Here is a 16,886-nt window from a genome sequence, read left to right as displayed (position 1 = left end):
GTATTTTTATCACCCAATTATTAGCCTTCGATAACGCTATTATGCCGACGGAGTTGCAAACTGTAGTAATTTGGAGCCGATAATGACTAAGGGTAACTAAATGTAAAAAAAGAATAGGAGAAAAGAACTTCGCATGCATATTTTCCGTGCAGACTCACCTACAACTGGCACAGATATGTCATCTCCTGAGTTTGCATATTTGCTTCAGCATCATATACATATTTAGTGTCACTGAAGCCCATAATCTCAGTTGGTCATCTTATATAACAGGCTGGTTAACCTCCCTACCTTTCCTATATCATTTGCTCCCTCTCTCTCTCTCTTATATAACATAGCATCGCGAATGAATCTGTGTTTTAGACTACATCAAGACTAACTTGCGCCCGCTTTCTTTATCCGTAAAATTGCCAAAAAATGAAACAATAATTGTGCTAAATTAAAATATGCATGTGCTTTCTGTGGCTTTTATAACAATAGTTTGATTAAAATTTTCGAATATGTTCACAATCGTGCAGTGAGTTCTATATTTACAGAATAATAATTTTATTCTGCTCTCTCATGCCTTAAAGCCACGGCTAATCTTTTTGATTTTGAAGTTCGCAGAACGGCATCACGTCTATGTCTCCAAGTTTTTGCACTCACGTTTTTCAAGTTCCGTCATTGCACCTGCTCATAGGTTGCCGCCGCGTGTAAGCCATGCAACAGCCGTCTGTGCGCTGTCTTGGCGCACAAAGAACGACAATGTCATCCTCTGTCTAAGCGACAGTCGACTGCCTGCCCACCGCAGCTGCGCACCACTGCAGTGCTGACCCTTCCAAGAAATGCATCGATGAAACCATCCACTCTTTGTGAAAGCCCACCCGTTTTGTATGCCTCTATGCAGGTGTAGTTTAGGTAAAAGAAAGAAAGAGAGAAAGGAATTAAGCGGTTACGTTAGAATTCAAGAACTAATAAATCGGAACTAGCATGTTTGACATGTAGAAACCGCCAAAAACGTATTCGTTATTCACCTAAACTTGCTGAGAAAGTTCTTGGTTCTAAATGCAGTACATGCTTCGGAATACCATAACTGTTCAAATAGGCCAGCCTAATTACGAAGCTGCTGTGGCATCTAAATGGTTCATCTAATGTCTATAGAGCAACGTAAAATAAATAAAATGACAGCATGAAACGTCCGCTCGCGAGTAGAGGTTGCGTGACGTCGTGCTATTTTCTGTTTTTTTTTACGCCATGTCTGTTTATGTAACAGGGGAATGTTTACTGCAATATATACTGCCAGCAAAACTACCCACCTGTCGTCATGTATGTGCATTATATCATCTCGTTTATGCAACCTCTCCACTGTTCGGGCGAAGAAATTGATTTTTTCGCATGTGTTGCTTATTTTAGCTCTTTCAATATTACACCTTATATTTTTTTCTGACCTCCCCTTTCGTATATCATTTCAATCCCTGGCTCTAGTTTGCATATTTGTCAGTTTTCTTTCGGAGATTCTGCAACTATTTGACTCGCGTGCTTTTTAACTCTATAACCACGTCCATGTCAAATTACTCTGCTCCTGTCTTTTGGTAAGTATATCAGGGATCGTCAACACTATTTCGACGACAGCAAGTGAATAAATTGTGCACATAGAACAATAAACAATAACAACTTCTTGTCTGGCACATTCTTCCATTCAACGCTTGCATCATAACTCAACACAATTATTTCCATAAATTTTCACGCTAGCTTAAGTGCCATTAGTAAATTAGTGCAAACAAACTAAGTTGACACCACCTCCTTTAACTTCTACGGCTCTCAAAAATTTGAACTTTTAGTTTTTGCATAAATTAAAAGCTCAGACTGGTGCGAAAGCTCTAAGGTATTTTATCTGCGTAGTTTAGTGGCGAATTCCGGCTGCTAGAAAACAACAGTGAACGCGCCAATCAATATTTGGTTTTTTCTCCGCCTCTGAACCTAGCTTGAAAGTGAGGATTACCATGCGAACTTATTCTTGCGAACTTTCCAGGGCACTTCAGTTTATGCGCGTGAACAGCAATAAGTTGGCGTCTTTCGGCGAGTTCATGGCATGAAGATGACATATACGTTTGCTCGGGATGTACCTAGATCAACGTGACGTCCCACATTGGTGTGAGGAATTTGCATTGCGTGGATCCTCCACTCTTTTCATGAGACGCCACACTTCCGCGCACAGGGCTCAGATGTAAATAACAAAAAGTACATGTTCGTTAATTGTGTTTCTGGAACGTGACTCAACATGACTGTCACTGATAAACAACAAGTTGAGTACGGAGTTCTGCCCCGTGTTGTTGTGAGATATCTTTGTCAGGTTATCTGATAAGGCAAATGTTAAATATCTGCAACCAGACGCATTAGCGGGGGGGATGCAAAGAAAGGCCAGTAAATGCCAGGAACATTAAGTCGCCAAGAAGGATTAAGTTAGAATGGTTAAGGCTAGGGTCAAGTTTAAACAGCCAAACATTGTCTGACGAGTGGCCAGGGATATCAGGGGGGGGGGGGGCGATAAAGCCCCCAAACCGCAGTAGCTTGCAATAGTAGCTTGCACCAAACGTTCTACAATAGAAGGACATGGTGTAGCCTTAAAGCTCAAATTTGCACGTAAGAACAAAGCGACCACCCCAGCTTTATTATTCTGACGGTCACGATAGGTAACTAGGAGGCGTGAATTCTCAATCGTGAACTTCATGACGCCATGATGATGATGCATATAACGCGAGGGTAACATAAAAAATCTGGCAAAATAATAAATGCGGAAATTTGATAACCATTATTCTGGCATAACCATTCAGAAGAACAAGTTCTGTGGTAGATTGTTGGGATTGTTAACCTGAATAGTGGGATGTTAGCCTTGCGCTAGAATCGAAACCAGGAGCCATCACTTCACTATCTGAGGCACCGTCCTAGTTATAGCGAACGTTATCAAAGAACATATGCTCGAACATACTCTTAACAACCAAACCATTATTCTGTTCCTCAACGGAAGCGTGTCATTACATTTTGCGGGCTGCACGGAAGGTGGAAGAGTGTTCGGAAAGTTTCAAACCCAAGGTTTCCAGCTTGTAATCACTTTTTAGCAGCGCCTCCATGTTGTTCAAGTCACGAAACTTTAGAAGAATAGGGGCATCAGTCAATGTTAAACGAGCTAGAAAATATTGCTGTGTTACGGCGTGCTTGCAGTAGACTGAGAAAACTTCATTGCATATGTCACCAGAAGATTGTCTGGTAAAAATCTATAGAAAAACAATTTTTTTTTGTTCCACATCGTTTGTTGACGAAAATAAAACACGGAAGAATGAATTAGAGGCATTCTCCTTGCCTTCTTTGAAAACTTTTCAACGGGAACAAGGTGCTATTATTACACCATAACTTTCCACATGTAGTGTACGATCTCTACAAACTTTAAATTTTCTTGAGATATCTTAATGGTACAAATTACAAGCAAAGGGAGAGCACCGAGTGTCCCGTGATCAAATAAGTGCACCTGAGCGTGCCGCAGTCATGTCAGTAATACTTATTACGATATACGGTTAAGATTCAGAGAGCTTTGCGGTTGAAACAGAGAAAATAGGTTGCATCTCAAAAATAAGACAATGCTGGTAATCGTAATGTCTTGAGTGTAATGTGCACGTTTATTTTCGGAAACGTGCCATGTGCTTCCCTTAAGAAGCAACTTTCTTGCTATAGAACTAGGGAGCCGCCAACGTTTCTGACTGCGACGGTCATTAGTCGCCGCCGACGCTGCGGGTTTGTGGAACTCCGGCTCGTTAATAACTGAACGCGGAAGAGTGCCGGGAACTTTATTGTGGGACACTTGGTGCCGCTTTCCCTTTCTTCTGCTCTTCTAGGTGCCAGTCTGAATGGGATGGAACCATTTATCAGGGCACAGCTATAAGCACGAGCCATAAGGAGAGAGTTTCTGCAGCCGTTATCTTCGCGTTCGATCTTCCGGCCACCAGCTATAGCTACAGTGTGTTGTAGGAAACTCCACTCGTTAATCCACTTCCTTCGAGCTGAATGCAACAATACTTGTCCTAGATTGGGTGTGTACAGACTGTAGAGACATTAGGAAGGCGCCAACAATGATTTCGTGCGACTTTATTTTCAGTGATGTATTGTTGGTGCATGAAGGTTATCTTAATGTGGAAGGATTCGTTGGCGAGTACCCCAGACGCGTCGTGCGAGAAGTGCAATGCCTTATATCTGCACAAAAATGCTTACTTTCTGAAGCTAAGACATATAAAAGTTATAGTAGTGCAAATGCACATGATTGGTACCTTTATAAGCGATGAGGAAGAACTTAAAAAAAATAAGAAGAGAATACCCATACGGATACATAGGGCTTTATATAAAATGCGTAGAGAAGCTCATAGTAGGCGTGGCCCCACTGAAATTAGGGGAGGAGTCCACTTAAAGGTATGACGTGGGTCAACTTGAAATGTGGAGGTGATGGAACTGGAATTTAGGTGTGGGCCATCTTAAAAAATTGAGGTGGCCAACTTGACATGTGAGGGTGCCCGAACTTAAAATACCGTGGTTGGGCAACTCCAACTTTGAACGGGAGTCCATATAAATATTGGGGAGGGTCAACTGAAACTTGAGGGTACGCTTACGCATACTTAGACAACCCCATTGGAGTTTCTGCATTATTTTGTCGCTAAAACGTGAAGATGGGTCATGCTTATTGCGCAGTAATTTTCTTGAGACAAGCAGTTCTCATGTTGTATAAAACTCAAACTCTTCAGTTCTACCTGCACCATTTTCTAGGGCATTTCGCTTTTGCCGAGCAAAGTGTTGGCCACAGGAGAATAGATTTGTATTAAAATTCACTTACTAATAGAACAATTAGAAAAATTGGGCTTTATATTTGCAGTTTTGGCATGTCGCAGATATTATTATAGGTATACTGTATTGTGAAAGCTATGTGGAGAGGCATGATCGGTGTGAAAATCACTTGAGGCCTAAATTGTGCGCAGCTGCGATCGGAAGAATAACTAATCTGTGACCTCCTAAGGGGCAAAAAAAGCGATGGCGCTCGAGTATTCTGCATACACAGAAGTATCATGCAAAATCAACTACTGGTGGCATATGTTGGAACTGTAGTGGATAGAGTGTCACCTTCATAGTGTAGCAATCACAGAATTCATATAGTGTTCACAGCACCTCAGTATAACGAAGAGCTTTAACGAGGGCCGTCCGAATACAGAATAGCAGATTTCAAGTCGGATATCACATCATATCAAGAAAAAAGAACGAATACCAAATCGAATATCACATAATTTTTCACAGAATTTATTGCTTACAAATTTCGGGCAAGAAAGACGCTGCTTCACATGCTCGCGAACTTCTTAACATTGCGTAACCAAAATATATTAAGCAATCGATAACATAGGTACTGCCGTCAGCGCAGCTTGACACGAACGTTCCACAGGGTGGCCTCGACCGGCTTGGACTCACTGCCAGCGCCGCGAATTGTGTGGCGCTGTTTCTGAGATGACGTCTCGGCATGTTTGAGGCGGCTGACCATAGCCGGAGTGCAGGCCTCCTTTGACTGGTCGACTTGTTTTTGCTTATGTGTGACTGGCGGGGGGGAGGGGGGGCGGGGAGAGTGCGCTTACCTGGCTGCTCCGTTCTGCCATGTGTCACTCGCGGCTGCGGTCTGACGCGCGTCGAGAAAACACGTTGCGTGGCGTGCGACAGCTCGCACGCCATTTCGAGTCTGCCCTTCGAAGCTGGCGCTTGAGGGAAATGATAAATAATAAAAGCAGAGCAAACGGCAGGTTTGTGGCATTCGTAGAGAGTGCACAATAAATAAATGTGCAAATCCGGTGGCTTAGTTGTTCAGCTTCATTCTTTGTTATATTCTCTGACAGCGTGCGTCGAAGTGTTCTCGCAGGTTAGCGTCAGGCTTCCTGCTTAGTCCACGCTGCAGTGGAGATCCACTGTCAGGGCGTAAAAGCTGCGCGTTTTCTCAGCAAGAGAGACGCGTGGATGGAATTCATAATAAGATTTTCACGTCTATACTCGTGAGTGAAAATGCTAAACGACATTTTGCCGGATAAGAAACTGACTCTTTAGACAAACTTGGTTTTAGTTTTATGGGGTGTAATGCCCCAAAGCGACTCAGGCAGCCGTACTGGAGGACACCGGATAAGTTAGACCACCTGGGGTTCTTTAACTTGTACTGACTCCGCACAGTTCTAATGGGTCCCTAGCATTTTGACTCCATCGAAATGCGACCGCCACGGCTGGGATCGAAATCACCTCTTTCGGATGAGCCGACGAGCACCATAACCACTGATCTACGGTGGCGGTTCCGCTCGCTTAAGTTACTCTGTTTGCAGCTTCAAACGTAGAAGGAAGCGTAGGGCGACCATTTTTTTTTTAATGCGAGAAAAGTACTAGCCCCATTACCAGACGCTCAGACGGCGTGTGTGTGTGGGTCCGTCCTCGCAAATGGCACGGAAAATCCCAGCGATGGGCAGCAGAAACGGTGGCGTCATCAAGCGGCCGAGGAGGCACACGACTAGCCAAGCAGCGCCACTTGAGACAATCGTATGCGTGTCGTTCGTCTATATATACCCTCCACTGGCGCACGTTCGTAGCAAAATTGTAACGCGACCATTCGCCGTACAGCGTTCTTCCGGGTGACGTCATATGGGCGCTGGTGTGTGTGCGCGCGATCCACACTTAAACTAAGAGAGAGAAAAAAAAAGAAGCTGACTACCTGAAATAAAATCAATTCGCAAACCGCAACCAAACAACTTTGTCTTCCCTACATGACGTGTTTTCGCATTACCACATGTAAGCAGTCTCGAGTGTCTCTACCGAATCTTTTTCCATCGGAAAATACGGCCATTTAACGTATTAGCTTCAGTTTCTTTTTTCGAATACTGGCGAAAAATAAACGCGTAGGAAACTAGCATTGCAAAATTTTCGTATTGTTGCCTTTAAGCTTATGCTCAAGTCTCAATAATGCCGCTGTGAAAAAATTACCGACGATTACGTTACTTCCTAATGCGAAATTTGAGCGCAGCAAATAAGCTGTTTCACCTTTTCGATAGATTGAGGCAAAGAAATCGAGCAACACATGTATGCGCTATCACAGAATTTTTTTTTATTTTTCACACGTATTCCTTTAACAAAGACTCCACTAACAGTTCTTGACAGTCATGAAGGAAACTTTGTGGTCGGAGAAATAGACTGATATATGTTCGACTTGGTACACCAATGCTTGATTCTCAAAGACGAGATCTATACAAGTGCCTCGCGAGGTTGTCACAGCCGTGGGACGCGTTACGAGCGAGAGGAACGGGATGTTCTCCCGCATATGTGTTAGGAAATTGCTGTTTGTCTTTATGTCAACATTAAAGTCCCCCACTACTAACATCGGTGTGGATCGATGGACGGTTAATGCGAGTTGCAGGAAGTGCACGACGTCTTTCGTGAGTGCGGTAGCGGACTCATGAAAGCGGTATCAGTCGGTCGCTGCTAGCGCTGGGGGGATGAAAGGGGGGCGGAGCTGGTTACGAGGCCGACGATAACGCCGACGACGACGCGAAACCCAGGAACGGACACAAAGAGCCATTTGTGTAGCCAGCCTTCCTCCACAGTCTCTCCTCCTCCCTTCCATCATCCTCCCTCGCCCGGAGAGCCGACAGCGCGCATGCGCGGCGGCGGAGCAGATTCGTCGGCGAGCTGGTTACGAGGCCGACGACAACACCGACGACGACGCGAAACCCAGGAACGGACGCCAAAGAGCCATTTGTGTAGCCAGCCCTCCTCCACAGTCTCTCCTCCTCCCTTCCATCATCCTCCCTCGCCCGGAGAGCCGACAGCGCGCATGCGCGGCGGCGGAGCAGCAGATTCGTCGGCGAGCTGGTTACGAGGCCAACGCCGACGACGACGACAACGCCGACGACGACGACGACGCGAAACCCAGGAACGGACGCCAAAGAGCTGCGCTCTAAAAGATAGAGAACTCGGTATTTAAGTCGCCAAGACGCGGCGGAGGCGTTGAGCAATCTTAAGTGCACTTATAGGCTGCTACCTTTTGATACATTGCATCTATGGCCGGAGTCTTTGAATACTTCCGGAGAACTTTCTCTGGCTATGAAAGGAAAGCTACGGGGTGAAGTTTCGGCAAAGTTGTTACTGCGCCAAGTAGTCCGCCAGCGTTTGACAACGGTTTTGGTTGCTCGAAACAGGCGGTGAATCGAGGCAGGTTCCACGTGCGACTGTGCCACGTTTGCCCAGACGTGGAAGGGAAAAGCCGCAAAATAATTAACTTTTACGTTCAGCGGTGTGCTTTGTTTGATTGAACTGTTGCTGATGAGGTGCTTATGCTTCCTCTTCCGCAGCTTAAACTAACGCGGTTGCAAACGTTGAACTCTTTTCAGGAGCGCTCTCACTTGTGCGCGCATTGCCTCCGTAGCTTTACCTTCGTAGCTACAGAGTGCTGTCCGCGAGTATAGTTACCATAAAAGCCAGTTTGTTGTCTGACAAGGTGTCACTTAGCACTTTTTGCCGATAACTAGAAAATAAAAACTAATAAAGACTCGCATACATGCGTCTTTCTTGCTCAGGACACGCACAGCTCATACGACCCTACTTTGGATATCCAATCTAGCGTGGGCTAACCAGCAAACCAGCTTCTAACCTGCGAGAGCATTCCGATGCGTGCTGTCAGAGGACATATGAAGAACCTTAACCACGCCACTGGATTTGCATATTTGTTTATTCAACATTTAGAAACACCACAAACCTGCGTTTGCTCGGCTTCTATTTATCATTTCCTTCAAGCGACAGCTTTAAGGCCGAACTCGAAATGGCGTGCCAGCTGCCTCACGCCATTTCACCTTGCCGAGATAAGCAAACCGTCACGTGCTTTTTGCAAAACATTTTGTGCGCAGACAAACAGGGACGAAGCGCTCCCCCTCGTGTTGCTCCTTTTCTTCGTTCTTGCTTGCTTGCGCACAAAAAGTTATTTGAAAATGAACCTGTTCGAACTAGGCCGACTCGCAGTTGTGCTTTTTGGGTCAGAGTGAGGCCGAAGCCACGAGTGAAACGTGACGAAATGGACTTTCAATTCAGTGTAATCTCGCCGCGGGTCAGGAACCAGTGAAAGACAAGTCACCCAGTCAAATCGCGCTGCGCTCCAGCTTTCGTGAGCCGCCGCAAACATACGGAGTTGTTATCTCGGCAACAGCGCCTAACACTTCCCGGCGCTGGCGTCAGTCCGAGCCGGTCTAGGCAACGCTGCGGAGCGTTCGTGTTAAGCGTGCTGAAAGCTGACGGCCGTAGATAGAAATCAGGGTATACAGTACTGTCTGATCTCATTAAAGGAAACACGAAATTCGTATGCCAGCACGTACTGATCACGGCTAAGTTCCAGTTTCTGAAGGCTTGGAAATTATATATATATATATATATATATATATATATTGTGACGTAGCAGTCGTCAATACGTTTATTCCGACTCGAAGATACGGCGAAGCGATCACGCCCACAGCACGGATCACACTCGAGAGCCAGCCCCACAAGCGATGATGAAGAAGAACCCCATATGAGCCCCACATGATGATGATCATGTACAGATGACAAAGAATAGCTTATATCTCGCTACACTAATGTCCCCTCGCGCAATTCAAAGGGGCGGCGAACGCCTCGTGAAAGGCTTCATACGGGACACGTGGACAACCTCAGCAGCGCGGCAGCGGCGGTCACTTGGAGCAATAACTGGTACCACGCGATAGTTAACCGGGGAAGTCTGCTCCAAGACTTTGTAGGGGCCGATGAACCGAAGTTGAAACTTGTCACACAAGCCAGGAGTACGAACTGGTGTCCGGAGTAGCACTTCGTCGCCAGGGCGGAAGCACACGACGCGATGAGAGGCGTCGTAATGCTGCTTGCGGTCCTGTTGCTGTGCTTCGGTGTTGATGCGAGCGAGCTGGCGACAACGCAGAATGCGGGACACATATTCTTCACAGGAGGATGGACATTGATTGACAGTTGGCGCGAAGAAAGAGGCGTCAAGACAGGAACTGGGCGAACGACCATAGACAAGGTAGAATGGCGAGTAACCGGTCGTGCGTTGAACGGCGGTATTATACGCAAAAGTCACGAATGGCAAAATTGCGTCCCAGTTTCTGTGATCCGGTTCGATGTACATGGCTAGCATGTCTGACAGCGTGCGATGAAATCGCTCTGTGAGGCCGTTAGTTTGCGGATGGTAACTGGAGGTAGTCTTGTGGGTGGTTCCGGAGGCTCTGAGTACTTCGTCTACTAGTTGCGAGAGGAATGCTTTTCCACGGTCGCTCAGGAGGACGCGAGGAGCACCGTGGCGCAGTATTAAGGATTGAAGTATGAATGCAGCAACTTCAGAGGCTGAGGCAGAGCTCGCACAAGTTGTTTCGGCGTAGCGTGTCAAGTGATCAACGGCTGTCACAATCCATCGTTTACCGGTGGGAGTCACAGGAAGAGGACCATACAGGTCAATGCCAATGATTTCAAATGGTTGCGACGCACAAGGAACCGGTTGCAGTTGTCCGCTTGGAGCTGATGTAGGGAGCTTTCGACGCTGACATAGGGCGCAGGAAGCGACATACCTCGCTACACTGGCGGACAATCCAGGCCAGTAGAAGCGACCTTTGATGCGGTCATAGGTTTTCTGGAAACCAAGGTGACCAGCAGTCATGTCGTCGTGAGAAGCCTGCAGGACATGAGCACGTAGAGAGCGTGGCAGGACAGGCACCCAGCGCTGACCGTCAGGGTGATAGACATGACGGTACAGGACGCGGTTGTCAATCTTAAACTGCGTCAGCTGTCGACGAAGGCGGGCGTTAGGTGGGCGCGAAGCTCCTTGAAGGTGGTCTATGATGCGCCGACAGTAAGAGTCCGCCAATTGATGAGATTGGAAGAATCCGTTGTCGTGTTTAGGCATCTCGTCTACAGTGGCCAACAAGAAAGCATGTGAAGAGGGGTCATGCGAAAGCTTGTCACGGATGGTAGTTGGAGGTCCATTGCATGGTGTCGTAGGAAGCGGACAGCGAGAAAGCGCGTCTGCATCCTGGTGTTTTTTTCCGCACTTGTAGGTAATAGTAAAGTCGTATTCCTGTAGACGAAGGATCCACCGACCAAGCCGTCCAGACAAGTTTTTCAGCGTCGAAAGCCAGCACAATGCATGATGGTCTGTAACGATGGTGAAATGGCGGCCGTGAAGATAAGGTCGAAACTTCTGTACAGACCAAACGATAGCTAGGCATTCCTGCTCTGTGATGGTGTAGAGAGAGAGAGAGAAAAAAAAACTTTATTGGTTCTATCAAGGGGTTTAGCGGTGAGCCGTCTTGCGCTTGCTGCCTGGCTTTTCAGCACGGGTGTGCCCCTATTCCAGGGCTCCACTGAGCCTGGCCACTTCGCACGCGTACTGCACGATCGCCCTTTGGGCGGTGAGCTCGCTGCTGGTGAGCAGGCCCTCCCATTGCTCCGCACTCGGGTTTTTATGTTTATGGAATGTGTAGTTATGCTTACATTCCCATGTTATGTGGTAAAGAGTTGGTATTTCTCCGCACCATGGGCAGGAGTTTCTGTATTGTGTCGGGTACATTTTACTTAATATGTGTAGATTATAGAAAGTTCCGGTTTGTAGCCTTCTCCAGTCGGCTGCTTCCTGTTGGGTAAGTAGTGTGTGTGGCGGAGGATATTTGATTCTCTGCCCTCTATAGTAGTTTAATATTTCCGCACACGTCGGCTCCACCGTTGTAGGGTTCTCGAGAGGCTCTATCTGTCCAGCTCGGTATGTGATCTCGCGAACTAGACTGTCTGCTCTCACGTTCCCTTCTATCCCGGTATGGGCCGGTATCCAGAAAAGTTTGTGTGTCACTTTATTTCCGAGGGTTCCTGCTCCGAGAAGGATTCGCAGGGCCTCTTTACAGACTCTCCCCTGCATGTAATGCCTGCATGCAGCTTTGGAGTCTGTTAATATGGTCAGTGATCTGTTACTTCGGTAGCCTTCGGTCGCTGCAAGCGCTATGGCGACCTCTTCCCCCTCCGCTACCGTGCAATTCCTTATGGTTGCGCAGCTGATTGTCTCTCCCATGTAGTGTACTACAGTCGTAGCTACTCTGTGTGTTCTAGTGTGCTTGTCCCACGGGTATAGCCCTGCATCCGTGTACACCGTGTTTTCCTGTGTTGCCAGGTGACCTTCCACGTAATCTGCCCTTGCCTGCCTTCTGGCTGCGTGTAGGTTCGCATCCATGTTGCGTGGAATTGGACTTATTCTGAGGGTTTGTCTGATGTTGTCTCGGATGTCTGCCTCTCGATCTATTGCCCCTTTCGTATCGTATCCTAGTCTCTTTAGGAGCATTCTTCCTGTAGCCGACTGCCAAAGTCTCGCTATTTGTGTGTTTAGTTGCGCTTCTGCCAGCTCGCTGAACGTGTTGTGTATTCCTAGCTGCAGTAGCTTGTCGTTTGAAGTATTCCTCGGTAGGTGCAGTGCCGTTTTGTACGCCTTCCTTAGTATGGTTTCTGCTTGTTCTCTTTCTAGCTTGTTCATCAAGTGGTAAGGTAGCGAGTATGTGACTCTGCTGACCACTAAACTTTTAACCAACTTGATCGTGTCTGCCTCTTTCATGCCATGTCTTCTATTTGAAACTCTCGTAATCATCCTGCTTACTTGATCTGTCGATTTTTGGAGTAAGCTAATTGTGTGACTGCATTTTCCGCTGCTTTGCAGCCACATTCCTAGAATTCTTATCATGTTCTTTTCCGCTATAAGCTGGCACTCTAAGTTTATTTCGATTTCGGCCTTGGTGGGGTTCTTTCCAATTCTGAGTATTTCCGATTTCTCTGTGGAGCAAGCCAGGCCTCTTGCCTTAACATAGTTTTCTACGCAGTTTGCTGCCTCTTGCAGTTTCTCTTGCTTTTGTCCTAGCGTTCCTTGGTTGGCCCATATTGTGATATCGTCCGCATACATTGCATGTCGCATGCCCTCGATTTCGCCTAGTTCCCTGGCCAGGCCAAGCATCGCAATGTTAAACAGTATGGGTGAAATGACTGAGCCCTGTGGCGTACCTTTGCTTGGGGTGACAAAGGTTTCGCTTCTTATATCCCCTAGTCCTATTGTGGCCGTTCTTTTTGCTAGGAAGGCTCTCACGTAGTCATGAGTCCTCTTCCCAGAATTTATGTTTTGAAGCCCTTCCATTATTGCCGTGTGGCTGACATTATCGAAGGCTCCCTTGATGTCTAGTGCCATTATGATGTTTTCTCCTGCCTTGGGTGCTTTGCTTAGGACCTCTTCCTTAATCTGTAGGAGGACATCCTGTGTTGATAGCTTTGCTCGGAAGCCAAACATACTGTGCGGATACAGTTCCTTCCCTTCCATGAGCTGCTGTATTCTCTTTGTGATTATTCTTTCGTATAACTTTCCCAAGCACGAGGTGAGGGAGATTGGTCTTAGGGTTTCTATCTGTAGTTTCTTTCCTGGCTTCGGGATCATTACGACCTCGGCGTGTTTCCATTCCTCCGGGATCGTTCCCTCGTTCCACAATTTGTTTGAGTAGATTGTTAATTGATCTATCGCCTCCTCGCTTAGGTTGCGAATGAGGGAGTTGTTAATTTTGTCTGCTCCTGGTGCTGTGTTTTTGGTTAGGGACCCCAGAGCTGCGTTCACTTCTGCTCGTGTGATTGGCCTGTCCATATCTGCGTTTTCTTTCCCCTGATATTCCCGTTTATATTCTTCGGGTCTTTCCTGTCCGTAGCATTTGTTTTTCAAGGCCTCCATTAGCTGCTCTTCGGTACCATCGTACTGGTGAATCAGCCTCTGGATTGCCTTGTTGCTCTCTGCCTTTGTTTTCCCTGGGTCCATTAATGCTTTCAGAATGCGCCACGTTTTGGCCGTGTTGAGCGTACCTTGTAGCGAACTGCTAAACTGTTGCCAGCTTTGCCTGGCCAGTTGCGTTGCATATTCCTCTGCTTTTGCTGTGATTTCTGCTATTTTCTTTTTGAGTTTCTTGTTAAGCTTTTGTCTTTTCCATCTTTTAGTGAGCCCACGTCTCGCTTCCCATAGCCCAAGCAGACGTTTGTCCACCTCCGGTACTTGCTCTGTCCTATCTATTTCATGCGTATATGTTTCCTGTATTTGTTTGAGCTGCCGACACCATTCCATGATGGATGTGATCTCTCCCTTTAGTTGTTGACTCCCTTGTCTGAACGCGTCCCAATCTGTTAAATCCTATCTTTCTCTTGATTGTTCCTGCCTCTATTGACGTTCTTATGATGTAGTGATCGCTCCCTAGGTTTTCTAGCGTGTTCTCCCATTCGACCTGGCTTGCTCCTCTCACAAAGGTTAGATCTGGGCAGGTATCTGGGCTTACGCTATTCCCTAGTCGCGTAGGTTGGTTTTCGTCTGTGAGTAGCTCACATCTGATCCTTTCCGCCGCGTCACTTATCTTTTGTCCTTTTCGTTCTGCCTTCTGGTAGCCCCAGTTCGGACTTTTGGCATTAAAGTCCCCTGCTATGATGAGTGTGTTCGATCTGGCTAGTTTGTCTGCCTCGGCAAACAGCTTCTCGAAATCTCCATCTTTTTGTCTAGGGGGGCTATATAGGTTTATTATGAACGTGCTTCTCCCTTTATATTTCTTTTTGGGTATGATTTCTGTGATCACGTGTTCGATTTTTGTCCCCTCAATCTCCTTGTGTGCTATGGTTACTATCTTATTGCTAATGAGGGTTGCGGTCCTTCCGCTCTCTTGGCACGTGTATCCCCTTAGCGTGGGTGTTATGTTGGTTTCCTGTAGCATGATTATGTCTGGTTGTGCTCCTTTAGTGTTAATGAACTGCTCTAAGAGGCCCTGCTTTCTCCGATACCCTCTGCAGTTCCACTGACATACGTTTAATTGGTTTTGTCCTGCCATGTTGTGTTGTTATTGTTTGCACTTTGGCTTTCAGGTCCGAAACGCCTCTCATTGTAGAGTCTATCTCTGGCGTCGTTAGTGGTTCTTTGGGTATTTTGGTTTTTAACGTAGGTGCGGAAGCTCTGTTCCTGCAACGCTTGCTTTTGCTGCATTTCGTGCATCTGCTTCTGTACTGTTATCATGAAACCTTTGATCTCGTCTTTGAAGTTTTGCTCTTCTGTCTGTTGCGTGTCCTCAACTGATGGAGCCGACGTGTTTGTCACGTTCCTCCCCTGTCTCTGCCACTGCAACTCTTTGATGAGCTCGTCTAGTTTCCTTTTAAGTTGCCTAGTCTCTTCGCGACATTGCTCTAACTCCTTTCTTAATGCCTTGTTTTCCTCCTCTAGTTTCTTTTCATTGTTTGTCTGTGTAGTGTTGGTATCCGAGTGCGGAAATAGTGATTTGGAAGGGCCTGCTCTCCAGCTCACCTTAACGCCACCTTTCGTCTGCTGTTGTTTTGTTCCGGGCCCGTTCTGCTTCCCCAGTGGCGGGTAGGACTCGTCCCGGCGTCCGTCCTGGCTCGTGCTTCTTCCTCGGCTCCGGCTCCTTTACTTGCTTCTGCTTTGGTCCCGGGAGTCGTCTTCTTCTCCGAACCATCTTGGTCTTTTTCCTCGGCTACGGCTCCTGCTCCGGCTCCGCCATTGCTGGCCCTTTTGGGCGGATCTGCCGCGCAGCTCCTCCGCTGTCTTTAGTCGTTGTTTGCAGTCCCTAGTGCCCGTCTTGTGGTCGCCCCCGCAGACTAGGCATTTGGGTGTGCATTGATGCTCTGTAATTGGGTCTTGCTCTCCGCACTGCTTGCAGGCCTTGATGTTCGGGTTTAGGCAAACGTCCGAGTGGTGTCCTTGCTGGCAACATATGTAGCATATCTGTCTGGTCGGCCTGTAGGGGTAGCACCACATTTCTCCTCCGTAGTATAAAACTTGCTTGGGGAGAATGGGGCCTTCGAAAGTAATGACAGCCGTGCTCGATCGGCCTAGCATTCTGGCTGCCAGTATCTTCACTCCCTGCGTTCGGGTTCGTAGGTTCGCCTTGAGCTCTCCCGGCGAGGTCCCCGCGTCCACCCCGTGGATGACCCCCCGCAACGTGCCCTCCGGCGCCGCCACGTGTGCGTTGATGGCGTAGGTGCTGTTCCCGAACGTTAGCTGCGTGATGCGCCGTATACGTTGGGCAGCCTCTTCGTTGTCGGTGCTTACTATTATGATGTTGGAGCCATTGCGCAGCCTGATGATCAAGTCTTCCGCCTTGCATCCGGATCCGGTGGCCGCGACCACCGCTCGCGCAACCTGGTGTGTCTGCAAGCTCTTGACAGCGAGTCCCCTCGGCCTGAGCACTATCTTTAAATCGTCCTTGGGGAGCGGAGGCAGTCTCCTCCGCGGCACCCCCTCTCCTCCTCCTCGCTTCGGCGCAGTTGGCGCGCCGCCTGTGGTCTTTGCGTCACCTAAAGAGTTTCTGTTCCCTAGCGCCGTTCCCGCCAAAACTTGGCTGCTCGATCCTTTGCCGTCTTGTTGGCGCCTCTTCTGTCTCCTGGACATGGCGATCTCCCATTCCGGGTCCGCGCCGTTATTGCTTTCTGCCTGTGGTCTTCCTGTCGTTGGGGTGCTGCCTCTGGGGGCTTGGGTGCCTGCCACGGGCCCGCTTCGATCTTGCACGAGGACGGGCTCGGTGGCGTCACGAAAATCTTCCTCCATGGTTTCTTGGGTTTCCGCCATAAAACCTGTCGGTCCTCTCGTCGATGATTGCTCAAAGTTGGTGTTGGGTATTCGGGACTTCGCTCCAGGTCGTCTCTACCTCGGGCCGAGGTCGGGGAGCCCGCGGAGCCCCGCTCTCGTGCTAGGTCTCGTTAGGCCTACCGTCCGGCCGACCACGGGGAAAATTCAAAGTCCGATAAAATCCAAAAAATTGGACCCACCGGTTTGA

Source organism: Dermacentor albipictus, unplaced genomic scaffold (genome assembly GCF_038994185.2).
Source record: "Dermacentor albipictus isolate Rhodes 1998 colony unplaced genomic scaffold, USDA_Dalb.pri_finalv2 scaffold_16, whole genome shotgun sequence".
Taxonomy (NCBI): domain Eukaryota; kingdom Metazoa; phylum Arthropoda; class Arachnida; order Ixodida; family Ixodidae; genus Dermacentor; species Dermacentor albipictus.
This window is presented reverse-complemented; position numbering follows the sequence as displayed.